The sequence below is a fragment of the Macadamia integrifolia genome, unplaced genomic scaffold, assembly GCF_013358625.1.
Source record: "Macadamia integrifolia cultivar HAES 741 unplaced genomic scaffold, SCU_Mint_v3 scaffold1671, whole genome shotgun sequence".
Taxonomy (NCBI): Eukaryota; Viridiplantae; Streptophyta; class Magnoliopsida; order Proteales; family Proteaceae; genus Macadamia; species Macadamia integrifolia.
In genome coordinates, this window is record NW_024868298.1 from 1 (window position 1) to 11,600 (window position 11,600).

At 37.0% G+C, this 11,600-nt stretch overlaps 1 non-coding gene across 1 annotated transcript; it reads right to left on the reverse strand.

The window, feature by feature from the left end:
* Positions 1-444: 444 nt before the first annotated feature.
* LOC122064489 lies at positions 445-551 on the reverse strand. Its single transcript, XR_006135727.1, has one exon. It is a non-coding gene; the product is annotated as a small nucleolar RNA R71 (small nucleolar RNA).
* Positions 552-11,600: the final 11,049 nt, after the last annotated feature.

Genomic DNA, 11,600 nt, shown 5'->3' on the forward strand with positions numbered 1-11,600 from the left:
AGAAGAGATCCAACAAGTAGTGACCCTATACGTTTGCTCTCTTTAAAACCCTTCAATATGGGAGACCAACAGCAAAACCCTTCACCTAAATCTCTGAAAGATAGGTTCTACCCTGCTAGAACAACCCAACCTTCCTGCATAGTTCTACCACAAACCCAAGGCAATAATTTTGAACTCAAATCTCAATACATCACTATGTTGCCCCACTTCCATGGGTTGACCTCTGAGGATGCATACCTATTTCTAAGGGACTTTGAAGAGGTATGTGTTCTAATTAAGATCCAACAGCTTTCTGATGATGCTTTTAAGCTTAGGTTTATCACTTTTGCATTGAAAGACCAAGCTAAGAAGTGGTTGTATGGGTTACCCACAATTTCCATAACCTCATGGGAACAGTTCATAGTTTTCTTCCTTAAGAAGTTTTTCCCAACTCACAAGACCAATAAGCTTAGAAGTGATATCTTTCAGTTTAGACAAAAGCCTAGTGAGTCATTTTTCAAACTTATGGAGAGATTCAAGGATCTACTCCAAGAATGCCCTCATCATGGCTTAGTCCTACGGCATTTATGTCAAATAATTTATAAGGGTATTGATTACCTAACTAAACAAATGATAGAATCTATTTGTCCTGAAGGATTCACATCCTTTACAGATGAAGGAAAGGCATGGAAATTCTTACTTGACTTAGCTGGCAAAACCCGTGAGTGGGAATCAACCCAAGAGAGTGAAAGAACCATAGGAGGAAAAGGATATTTTGTGGAAGGGATAGTAGCCAAGGAAGCCCATTTAGATAGCCTAATCAAGAGAATTGAGGCTATTGTTCCTAGAGAGCCATCATCAGTCAATTTGGTTAAGATTTGTGCTTGGTGTCAGTCCTCTGGACATCTCATAAAAGAATGCCCCAATACCTCTGGGAGCACTTCTAATGATAGTGTTAATGCCTTATACCGGAATAATCTATATAGTAACTCCTACAATCCAGGATGGAGAAATCACCCAAATTTCTCTTGGAATCAGGGCAACCAAGCAGGGCCTTCTAATTTCCATAATCAAGGTCAACCTGGACTCCAAAGGCCTCCCTTTGCACAATAATCTTTTTCCCAAAATACTTTTCCTATGTCAAATGTAGGACCTCAGGCTAGTTTTCCTAGGGCCCCTCTCCTATTATCTTATCAGCAATCCCCTGGGTTTACCAACACTGGAGAGCCAAGTAGAATAAGTGACTTCAAAAAAAATATAGCCCTCCACATGACAAGCCATCAAAATCTTACGAGAGAACTCACTCAAGTTGTCTCAATTATACGTGAGAGGGAGAAAGGAACTTTACCCAGTCAACCAAAGCCTAACCCTAGACATCATCTGCCTGTCAGTTCACAAATACTAACAAATGCACCACTGAATATAGTACAAGGTCAGACCCAACAAGGGCCTTCTAACCAATGTAATGTCGTTTATGCCCTTAGAAGTGGTAGAGAGTACCAACAGAGCGTTCCTAAATTTTTCCCATCTATTACTTCTATTAACTCTCCTTCAGTTGAGGATACAAGTGTGCCGCTTGTTCTAGATTCGCCTGATGAACCTAAGGATTCTTTTAAAACTAAAGATGATTTGGTTGAGGAAACCAAAAATGATTCTTCTGAAAAAGGGCAAATCCCTAACAGTCCTTATGTTCATCCTATCCCATTTTCTAATCGCTTGGTACAAAAAAAGAAGACTGCTTCCATGGATAAAATTTTAGATGTCTTCAAAAAGGTAGAAGTGAACATCCCTCTTTTGGATGCCATATCCCAGATCCCCGCTTATGTAAAGGTACTGAAAGATTTGTGTACTCACAAACGTATCACTAGTGTGCCTAAAAAGGCATTCTTGGCAGGTAACATTAGTTCCATAATTACTCAGCCTATAGCAGCCAAGTATAAGGATCCAGGGAGCCCTACCATATCTTGTGTCATAGGCAACACCTACATTGAGCATGCCTTACTTGACCTTGGTGCAATTGTGAATCTTTTACCTTACCATGTGTACAAGCAACTTAGATTGGGAGAATTGAAAGCCACTGGAACTACTCTTTAGTTGGCAGATAGGTCTGTTAAGATTCTTAAAGGGATGGCTGAGGATGTCTTACTAAAGGTGGGGGAATTTATTTTCCCTGTTGATTTCATTGTGTTAGATACCAAGCCCTTCTCAACCAAGGATGAGATCTTAATAATTTTAGGAAGACCATTCTTGGCTACCAGTAATGCATTAATCAACTGCCTGAATGGTTTCCTAAGATTATATTTTGGTAACCAAACTGTTGGGTTTAATATGTTTAGGATAGGCAAGCAACCACATATGGAAGAAGAGATTAATATGCTTGAGGATTTTCTGGATTTTTCTGATAATTTAATTACCAACTTTGATATTAATTTTGATTCAGAATTCCAAGAGTGTATGGATGAGTTGGATGATGATAGTAAAAATTTCTTTTCTAAAGTCTTGAGTCTTCACACACCTGTGGAGCCCTTAGGACCCCTTTCCAATTCCATTCCAAAACCTTCCATAGTTGAGCCCCCTAAGCTAGATCTTAAGGAGTTGCCATCTAATTTGAGGTATGCTTTCCTAGGGCCTGACCAGACTCTTCCTGTAATAATTTCTTTAAATTTGACTTCTAGCCAGGAAGAGGAGTTACTTAAAGTGTTAAAAGATAATAAGGAAGCCCTAGGTTGAACCATGACTGATATCAAGGGTAAAAGCCCTTCTATTGTGCAACATCATAAACATCTTATAGAGGATTCCAAACCATCCACGGAACCCCAAAGAAGAGCTAACCCAATGATGATGGAAGCTATTAAGAAAGAGATCCTAAAGTGCTTGAATCATGGAATAATTTATCCTATTTCTGACAGCCAATGGGTAAGCCTAGTTTACGTAGTGCCTAAGAAGTCTGGTGTGACTGTGGTTTCCAATACCAATAATAAATTAATTTCAACCCGTGTCCAATCTGGGTGGAGAGTGTGCATAGACTACAGGAAACTTAATGTGGCAACCTGGAAGGACCACTTCCCATTGTCATTCATTGACCAGATGTTAGAGAGGTTAGCTGGACATGAATACTATTGTTTTCTTGATGGATATTCTGGCTATAACCAGATCCCAATTGCTTTAAAGGACCAACATAAGGCCACTTTTATATGGCTATATGGAACATTTGCTTACAGGCGTATGCCCTTTGGGCTTTGCAATGACCCTACTACGTTCCAACGATGCATGATGAGTATCTTTTCTAACATGGTCAAAATATTCTTAGAAGTATTTATGGATGACTTTTCAATTCATGGGAATTCCTATTCTGAATGTCTTCATCATCTTTCTCAAGTTTTGAAAAGGTGCATATCTAAGAATTTGGTTTTGAATTGGGAGAAATGCCATTTCATGGTTAAATCTGGTATTATTTTAGGCCATGTAATATCCAATGAGGGAATTAAGGTAGATAGAGTCAAAGTGGATTTAATTGATAATTTACCACCTCCTCAATCTGTTAAGGGCGTCTGGTCTTTTCTAGGGCATACGGGCTTCTACAGAAGGTTTATTAAGAACTTTAGTCAGTTAGCCCAACCTCTCACTTCATTACTTGCCAAAGATCAAACTTTTGAGTTTTCCAAAGAGTGCCTAGAATTCTTCAAACAACTTAAGAAGGAGTTGACCAATGCACCCATTGTTCAACCATCTGTTTGGACTGAACCTTTTGAACTGATGTGTGATGCTTCAGATTTTGCCATAGGAGCGGTTTTGGGTCAAAGGATTAATAAGTTGCCCACTGTCATTTGCAATGTTAGTAGGACCTTAAATGATGTACAACTCAATTATACAACCACTGAAAAATAATTTTTAGCTGTTGTGTTTGCATTAGAAAAGTTTCGGTCTTACTTAGTTGGTTCACATGTGGTGGTATATATTGATCATTCTGCTCTCAAATACTTAGTTCAGAAGAAGGATGCCAAATCCCATCGCATTAGGTGGGCTTTAATTTTGTAAGAGTTTGATTTAGAAATTAGGGATAAAAAAAGAGTTGAAAACCTAGTTACAGACCATTTATCCCAGCTTCCCAATTCTTTGACTATCGATTCTTCAGTCAACAAGAACTTTCCAGATGAACAGTTATTTACAGTGTCCAATGAACCATGGTTTGCTAACATTGTCAACTTCTTAGTTTCAAGTGTGACTCCAGATCACTGGTCCACCCAAGATAAGTATAGGTTTCATTCCCAAGTTAAGCACTTTTTCTAGGATGATCCTTATTTGTTTAAGATATGTCCGAATCAGATTATCTGACGATGTGTTCCTGATCATGAGCAACATTCTATTCTCTCTTTTTGTCATGATCATGCATATGGTGGACACTTTAGACCTAAGAAGACTGCCGCAAAGGTTCTCCAATACGGATTTTATTGGCCCACTCTTTTTAGAGATGCTTTTGATTTTTGCAAGGTTTGTTCCGCCTGCCAATCTTTTGGCCGTATCAATAAGAGGAACATGATGCCCCTCAATCCTATTTTGGTGGTTGAGATCTTTGATGTATGGGGCATCGATTTTATGGGACCATTCCCTAATTCATTTGGGAATTTGTACATACTTTTGGCCGTTGATTATGTTTCTAAATTGATAGAGGCCATACCTTGTAAAACTAATGACCACAAAGTAGTGGTCCAGTTTCTCAAAGAGAACATTTTTTCCCACTTCGGTGCACCACGTGTAATAATTAGTGATAGGGGTACTCATTTTTGTAATCGAATTTTTGAGGCCTTAATGAAAAAGTATAGGATCACCCATAATTTATCTACCCCTTATCACCCCCAAACTACTAGCCAAGTGGAGGTGTCTAATAGGCAGATCAAACAAATCTTGGAGAAAACTTTTAATCCCAACCGTAAAGATTAGTCCCTTAGGCTCATTGATGCCTTGTGGGCCCATCGAACTGCATTCAAGATCGACCTTGGTCAGTCTCCCTACCATTTGGTGTATGGAAAAGCTTGTCACTTACCAGTTGAGTTGGAGCATAAGGCCTTTTGGGCATCAAGAAGTTCAACTTTGATTTGTCTGATGAGGGAATTCATTGTAGGCTCTAACTATCTGAGTTGGAGGAACTTAGGAATGAAGCCTATGAAAGTTCTAAGATTTATAAGGAAAAGACCAAAGCTTTCCATGATAAGCACATTCTGCATAAATCTTTTGCAATTGGTGATAAGGTCTTATTGTACAACTCTCGATTATATCTTTTCCCTGGTATGCTTAGATCCCGATGGGATGTCCCTTTTATTGTCCATAATGTATATCCCCATGGAGCTGTGGAGATTCTGAATCCATGACCAAGGGTAATTTTGAAGGTTAATGGTCAGCGTTTAAAATCATTCCTCGAGTTTCCTAATACTGGTAGTAAAGAGATCATGGATCTCCATGAACCTCTTTACATTGATGACTAATTTTTAATCAGGTATGACCCTCTTGCATTGTCTTCGTTTTTAATTCTTTCCATGCATTGAGGATATTGCATGACTTAAGTGTGGGGGAGAGAAACCAGTTTCTGCTTTTTTCACTTTGTTTTATTTGTTTTTCTTTTTGTTTTTTCTGAGCTTGATAAAGGATGAAGTCCTACTTTGGATTTTGGCTAATGATATACCATTCAGTTGCTTCATTAATGTGCAAAATAAAACTTTTGACTAAGATACCCATTTTGAACGTATAAAAACCCTATTAAGAAAAAAGAAACAAGCCTATGTCTTGAGATGGGACTTTCTTTTGAAAAATAAGAGACCCTTGTTTTATGGTGTTTGACCATATATAAGTTTGTGGATTCTTTATACTTTTGATTTGGAGTTGAGACCTTCTTTTTAATTTGGTATGGGTTGACAAATGCACAATTTTAAATGAAATGTGAAATGTGGTATAAAGAAGAATAATAGTTGATTCCCCTAGAGCTAGACAGGGCATTGCGCCTCAGGAAGCATGGTGTTTTGATCGAAATTCCTTGGGAAGAAACTTTTGAAGGAACTCTAGCATCATTGTCTTTGTGGGCATATGCAAAAAGCAAAGCTACATAGTAACTTAGGTGTCTGGTGTTTGCTTCACCATGTCATTCAAGCCAAAAGTAGTGGAGTAGAATAGAGTTTATTAAGAGAAAAAAAAAGAAGAAAAAAATGAGCAAATGTCATTAATGCTTGGCAATATGTTTTGGTAAAAAACACTTCAACACCTTAGTCATTGGTTCCCTATTTCTTCACAAGTAATTTTACTTTAAGATAAGGATGTTTTGGAAGAGACGAGGTGAGTTCCAAATTAAGAAATATGCTAGTGCCTGGAATTGATAAAGGGTAATAAAAGTTCAAGTGTGGGGGTCCCTTGTAAGAAAAATTATCTTTACTCTGGATCGGTATGAGCCTTACCTTTAGCCAAGGTTGGGATTTATTTATTCTGAATTTTGGGTGTATATTTACTGCAAACACCCACGAGACACAATTCGTCCACTAAGGTAACTTAGGGGTTTAAAGGCTTATTGCAAGTGCTAAATGCAACCATGATTACTATGAAAGTGAGTTAGGATTTTTCTTTCATTTTTTTATTTATTTATCTTGTTCGAGGATGAGCAAAAGTCAAGTATGGGAGAATTTGATGAGCACAATAATGTGTGAAATCTTAGGGATACAAATGTACATTTTGCCCCACTTTGGATAGTACTACTTTTATTTTTGTTATTATTTTTAGTTTTCAAGTCTACAAGAGAAAGTGCTTAAAGTGAATCAAGAACCAGTCCAAAGGTGGGACCCACTCATTGGTACCACATCTTCTCTCCTACAAAATCCTGAAGATTTTTTTTCTCTTCTTGCCACTTCACAAGATCTTGAAGATGCTATGCAGAGATTCCTTTCTGATTTAATCAAGATTGCAAGATATTGGTGAATATTGTAAGGAATGAATAGAATTTGTTAATTTTGGAAATAGATTCTCTCTTTCTTCATACAATATCTCAGAGAATAAGGATTTTTATAAAAATTTAATTTAATTTAATTTTCTTTCTTTTCTTAAAGAAGACTTGTAGAAGGAAGGAGGCAAGAAAAAACCCTATAAAAGCCCATTCCTCCCCCTCCTATTTTATTATTCTCCTTAGTTTGTTTTCTAGTTTATGCTTAGCTTTCTTCTCTCTCTCCCTCTCTCACTCTTTAGTTTAGTTCTTCTCTATTTTTACTTTAATCACTTTTGTAATAGTTTTTTATATCAATTAATGCAAGCACTCTTTTATTCTTATTCAGCTTTTTATGTTTATGATTTATGCAATTGAGTTGTAATTTTTAAAATTATAGTTCTAGGCTTAGATCTAGGTGACAAGATCACGAGCCGTGGAGCATTTTTTTTTTCAAGATTTGTTTTCTCTATTACTAGAAATTTTAGATTTGGTTTATTCCAGATATAGTTTTTTGTACTGGTAGTATCTCAAATCACCCAAGCTTTCAAGTTCAAGCATCGATTCAAGTAAGTAGGCTCCTTCAATAGTCTTCTCCCCCCTTTTCTCATTCTCTCTTATGACTACCCTTTCTTTCTTAATTTAAGATTTTAATTTCAGTAACATTATTGCTATCCCTTTCCCCTAAGGTTCATGGCTAATGTATGTGTTGGCTTTGCCCCTCCTAGCCATAGAACCATCAAATTATTGCTTTATTTTAATTGTCTCACTTTCCTTAAAGCCAAGTAGAGTAACCCTTGTAAGAGTGACTCTCTAGTAAAGTAGAGAATCTCATATTATAATGCATCCCTTGGGCTAAATAGAGAAACTTACTTGTGAGTCTCTCTCTAGCTTTATCCCATTTCTTTTACTTTATTTTTATTTCAGTATTTTTTTCTTTTATTATTTTTTTTTCAAAATTTCGTGGGTTGTTTATTTTCAGTTATTTATTTATTTAATTTTAATTGCGTAGCTTGAGTCTTTAAATTCTTAGATGACACATGGTTAGGACGTTATTTTAAATACATATGTTTAGGACGGTAATTAGAATTAGATCACAACTATTAATCGGTTCACTTTCACATTATTAAAAGAAGTAAAAAAATAAAGTGGCTGCTCTCCCTGTGTTCGACCCGTAGGTACACTGATCCGTACATTTGCCGTTACATTTTAAATCTCAAACAAATGCCCCGACCCTATTAACCTTACACAATATTGTTCTCTTTGGCCCATGGACCTCAAGACTTTAAAACGTGTTGTGTCATGTTAAGGAGGTTAAAGGTTATTAATTAGCATAATTTCTCTCCCTAGGTGATGTGGGACTAAAGTTTGCACACCCTCACCGATCTCTCAAACTCTCTAGTACTTGCCGTATTCTTGGTGGGGACACCTCACCGATCTCCTAGGTGGGTCTGATACTTGTCATATTCTTGGGTGTCACAATCTTCCCCCCTTTCAGCACAGCATCCCTGGTGTGGCCCCACACAATGTCGGGGTTGGCTTTGATACCGTTTGTAATGCCCCGGCCCCATTAACCTTACACAATATTGTCCTCTTTGGCCCATGGTCTCAAGGCTTTAAAATGCATTGTGTCATGTTGAGAAGGCTAGAGGTTATTAATTAGCCTAATATTCTCTCCCTAGGCGATGTGGGACTAAACTCACCATGGGATGTGATTTCCTTAACTTACGAGGTACGAAACTTCTAATCTCTGTTTGATATTTGGCTTTTGTATTATCTTTAGCACTTTGGATGATTAGATCTTAGAAAACCCTCTTTGAAGTTCTTCTTCCAGATAAGAAATGGAGATACCTACAACTAACACCTACAACTAACATTAGTGTTTCTATATTCAGTTCAATCTCATTTATCGGAGACAAGTGGCTTTGTTGAATTCGTAATTTCTAATCATCAGTTTGGTTTTCTTCTTTAGATTTAGGTAAATTAGTTTCTAGGGTTTCCAAATTCACGATATGATTTGGGTTATTGATTTCATATTTTTTATGAAAGAAATGAGAGAGGGAGGAAAAATAATGCAACGGAGAGGTAAGGGGCTGTTTGGTTCGATTTTTCCATCAGATTACATTCTATGGAGTCGTATTTCTCATTAAAAAAAAAACTATTTGGTTCACAGAAACAAAAAAATGATCTAGACTCATGGTGTTTCTTGGAATCACCATTATACTAAAATTAAGGACTCAACTAGATTAACCTGAATATGTAAATCCAAGATCAAATCACCTAATTCTAGGATTCATATAAAAACCCCAGAACCAAGGTGACTACACTTAATCGGGTTTTCTATCTGATATTTCCCATCCTTCGACGAGAGACGAAAGCAAGTAAGAGATTTATGAAAACCGAACATAGGCGAGGTGAGATATCCCTTTCTTCTTCTTCTATGTTTTCTTCTGATTATTTATGGTTGTCAACTTCATATCTAGGTTTTTTTCTTCTATTTTCTTCCTCATTGTGCAAGATTTACTTGTTGGCTTCATCAATCATCTGAAGAAGGTAGCTAAAACAAGATTGTGTGAGGTATGGTTCTTCCTCTTCTTCAAGCCTAGATGCGAAACCCTAAATTTGGGGGTTTTTTTCATTTTAGTGAAATTGGAATGAAGAAATCTCTATCCCCTCTCTCTCTCTCTATCCTGCAGTTGATCAATTAATCTTGGCAGTTGATCAATTAATTGAAACAATTCTTAGTTGAGTTTATGCTTGTGATGATAAATAATAATTGAACAAGGTTGAGTTGAGTTGTGTTACATGAGATCATCACTTCAGCAAGCAGGTTATTTCCAACTCTAGGTAGTCTAACTGCATACCAGCAATTATGATTTTAAATTAAAGAATAGGATTACGTTTGAAGAAGCTTCTATAGACTCTATTTGCTTCTCTAATCGATCTAATAAAAGAAGTTTCTTCTTCTTCCTTAACGGAGGCCATTATAGGTAATAATTATTGTTTGATTCTAAACTAGTTTGATATGTTAGTTTGATTAGTGATGTCACACCCTACTTCTAGTAGACCCAACTTACCATCAAAAATACCGGTGGTGCGAGTAAGATACATACTTGTCTTACAAACCCACCAGAATCTCTGATAGTAGTACCTTAACATTTCACAATCTCACATCACAAACCAAGCAAAAGCAGTGGAATCAGAGATAATAGCAGAATCATCAATAAAATGGGAACAACTAATGATATTATATATACAAAACCAAGTTATTCCATTATAGTGATCCAAGACTTACAAGTATTAATGTCAAAAGAGTACATCCAAAAATACGTCGAACACCTTATGGTGCCGCGTATGCATAGAAATCACAAACACTATCCTAGCCATGCCCCTCCGCTTTTGACATCCCCCAGTCGCTCACTCCATACTCAGGTCCAGAGGAAAGAGAGTCACTAGCCATAGGCACGACCTTGCCTGCATCATCATCTAAAAAGTGTGTATACATGGGGTGAGCTTTCCAACTCGCTCAATGAGGGGTGGGGTTCAAGTACATCCAAGAAAAACAATCGCAGTAATAATTTATGATGTATGATAACAGAATTTAAACACATAGTCCATGATGCTCGTGATGCAATTCATTTATTTTATTATCCACCTAACAATATAAACTACTTCTAGTAAATGCTACTACGGCACATTAGGCTGTATCTCTCGTCTCAGAACCGCCATCGACTATGCAGGGATACAAACCTTAGTCATGAATAGAAGCCTTCTGGTCCTCATAAGAGTCCTTGGGTCACCCAACAAATCCCTGATAACCCCCTCCTAGTGTCACGGCACCTGTACCAATCATCGGCCACACCTGATAAGTTCTTACCTCTGACAACAGTCACATGTATCACTGGTGTGGCATTCTGAAAAAGGCACATCGAACATACTTAGGAGGGAACCTTTGTACCCTCCCTAACATAACATCCTATAAATAAGATTGGGTAGAGAAAATAATAATAATTCTAACCAAGGTAAAATTTACTAGATAGGTTCCTTGGTACAGAAGACATACAAAAATTTAAAAATAAAATAAATATAAAAGGAGGACTCCTTAGTCAATAGCTTCTTCTCCAAGTGTAAACACTGAATTTTGTTACAATAGTATTCCTCTCTTTTGCTACCCAGTGCTTTGAGCCCAAAACACTTTCAGGGTTTTGTAAATGACCTTGTATCACTCTCTTCCTTTGTTTAAAGTTCCTCTAAACCTTAAAATTGTGATTTTTCAAGTTCTATTTTCTCTCCCCTCTCACGAGCAGTCCCTCAGTGGCCCGAACCCTTCGAGAAGGTTCAAAAGCTAGGGGAATCTGAGAAAAGTCCAGTGAAAGAGAAAAAAACCCCAAAAGTCTATTGATTCGTGCACTATTTCAACAATGCCTAATTTTCAATTTTTAGTAATAATTGTTTCTATTATTTAATATAATTTTATGATTGTTCATGAAACTTTTAAGTATATATATATATATATATATATGGGATAAGAGTGAGAAAGCTAGCAGTTTGCCCAGCCTGTGTTTGACTCTTTCTCCTTTCTAGTGAAAAGACCACCTTCCTTGTAAGACCCAAGAATACGGTAAGTACCAGACCTGCCTGGGAGATCGGTGAGATATCCCCA